General features: G+C 45.6%; 1 pseudogene; it reads left to right on the forward strand.

Moving 5' to 3' along the window:
* Positions 1-447: 447 nt before the first annotated feature.
* On the forward strand, positions 448-2,007 carry LOC140471390 (heat shock 70 kDa protein-like; annotated as a pseudogene).
* Positions 2,008-2,636: the final 629 nt, after the last annotated feature.

Here is a 2,636-nt window from a genome sequence, read left to right on the forward strand (position 1 = left end):
AAAGAGTTTAATCCCCAAATCATCGCCTTCCTCCCGGGGTAATAGGAAGAACGCAGGTCGTATTAGACCCAGGAAGCATACCCCAGCCCATCCCATGGGCAGTTTGGAGTATGCCCGATTACCGCATATCCAAAATAGGCCATCTGGAGCAGGCCCCCCCTGTTTCGCAACTTTATTCCACACCTCTTTTACCCCAGGAATGCCCTCATAAGGGCCGGAGCCGCTACAATTCCAAAACCGAGAGTCATCACCCAGCCTCACACAATTGCGGTTCTCCTGTTTTGCAATGTACCATGTGATATCCTTAGGCCACCAGACTTGTGTGGTTGCATTCAACACACTCTGACAGGGGCTGATACCCACCTCAATCTTCCCTTTCCCTTCAACACACAACTGGCCTTCCGGGCTGTTAGTCAGTCTCCACCTTTGTCCTTTTCTTTCGTTGACATGTGTCCAATTATACTGATGTAACTCCCATATATCTAAGCTATGACCAGACCACGGCCATTGTTCAGTCATATGCGGCCCCCCACAAACCCAGCAATTGCTAATATTTAACACGGTGGCTATCCTAGACGTAAGATCAATAAACAGGTTCTGTGTTACATCGGGAAGTTTGATCTCCTCTTCTACCTCCTTGTATATAGACGGCACCTTGGAGACAACGACCGTCCTTTGACGGTCCTGCTCTTTCTCTAACTTCCGTACAGTATTCTGTACTCTGGTCTCCCTGACTCTGTCCACATGTTCCTTGAGCAACATGGAGGGTAGGCCCCACTGCCCAGCTTTGTTAACACACACCCAGTGGTCATTTTTAGGGCATCCACGGACTTTGCCACCGTATCCTTTATTATATACCTGATAATAGGGTCTCCCATCCTCCCAACATTCATGGCGTGCACTCACATCGTAACACCTATCGTCCACATAGGAATGGGACACAAATGATCCCGAGTAGATTCGAATCCCAAGTCTTACTGTAGGTCGACATTTGTCACATCTCCCCTCACTCTCCCCCACATACAGGAGTAAATTGATCAATATCCCCACCAATACAGTCCAAGTAGAGTTCATTATTGCTGTCTTTTCAGTTTTACCACCAACGGCTTGTCCCCTTGCTCGCATGTCCAAGTACTTTCTCCTTCAGACGGAACAGGCCCCTTTATCCTCGATGCGTGGACCCACCCTTTTTCTTTCGTCCGAACAGCTGCTTCAGTTGTTAACAGAACCAGGAACGGTCCTTCCCACCGCGGCTGGAGCTTTTCGGCCTTCCAGGTCTTAACAAGTACCCAGTCTCCGGGCTCCACCTTATGCAAGAGGAAGTCGAGTGGCGGAGTGTGGGCCAGGAGACCTTTCCTCCGGAGTTCTCTTGGGCAAATTTGACCTCAGTGGGATCCCTCCTGCGCCACGTGGTGTACCACAGATTGAGGTCACCTTTGATATTGACGCAAATGGCATCTTGAATGTCTCTGCTGTGGACAAGAGCACTGGCAAAGAGAGCAAAATCACCATCACCAATAACAAGGGCAGGTTGAGTAAGGAGGAGATCGAGAGGATAGTGCAGGAAGCGGAGAGGTACAAAGGTCAGGATGATATGCAGCGTGAGAAAATTACAGCCAAGAATTCCCTGGAGTCGTACGCATTTAACATGAAGAGTTCAGTGGAGGAAGAGAAAACGAAAGGCAAGATCAGTGAGGAAGATAAGAACAAAGTCATCGAAAAGTGTAACCAGGCCATCTCCTGGCTGGAGGCAAACCAAACAGCAGAGAAGGAGGACTTTGAGCAGCAGTTGAAAGATTTGAAAAAAAAATATGCAAGCCCATCATTGCCAAACTTTACCAGGGAGGTATGCCCGAAGGGCCATTCTCAGAACAAGTCAGAAAGGACCCTTCTGGTGGACCAACAATTGAAGAGGTTGATTGAAACTTTAACTCTCTTCAAAGTAATATCATTTTCAGTTGGTCTCTCTTCTCCACCATTCCATCCCCCCACCTCCCTGAAATTGCAACAGTCCTTTAGAATTTCTCGGGGCTTCTGTAAACCCAGTTGATTTGGACATTTGCACAGTTAGGTAAATGATGGCCTACATTTCTGAAGTTTGGGTGTTTGAATGGTAGCAATTAAACGTGTCAATGGTGAATTTTTCTGCAAACTGTTTCCTGTATGTTTTATACATTGAGTAGTTTACACCCTTTTAGCTGCTAATGGAGTTCTTTCTCAGTTTTCTGCACACTACAAGAATGCACCGTATGATTCAGAAATTCAGTCAGTTGTCACTAATCCTGAGAAGTTATTGTTTAGACAGGTTATACTTACAGTTAAGCAAGCCAGCTATCCTTTCTGTCATGTAGTTGGAACAGTGTTCCCTTATAATAAATAGTATACAACAGAGATTCTATTTTCATACAGACCACAAGAAGGTGGTGTTATAACAATTGGCAGCCTTTGCAGACTTAATTTGTATGCAATTATTGGGGAAAGTAATCACAATTAAATATCTTTGGTGGAAAATGCATAACATCCGAGCAGTGGCTATCAATAATACAATTTCTCTCCGTGCACAACCAATTTTCAGATGATGTCCTTTGTGTTCTCCAAAAGCTTGTTTAACCATTTGAATCATTAAGTGGATAGGA

Source organism: Chiloscyllium punctatum, unplaced genomic scaffold (assembly GCF_047496795.1).
Source record: "Chiloscyllium punctatum isolate Juve2018m unplaced genomic scaffold, sChiPun1.3 scaffold_57, whole genome shotgun sequence".
Lineage (NCBI taxonomy): Eukaryota > Metazoa > Chordata > Chondrichthyes > Orectolobiformes > Hemiscylliidae > Chiloscyllium > Chiloscyllium punctatum.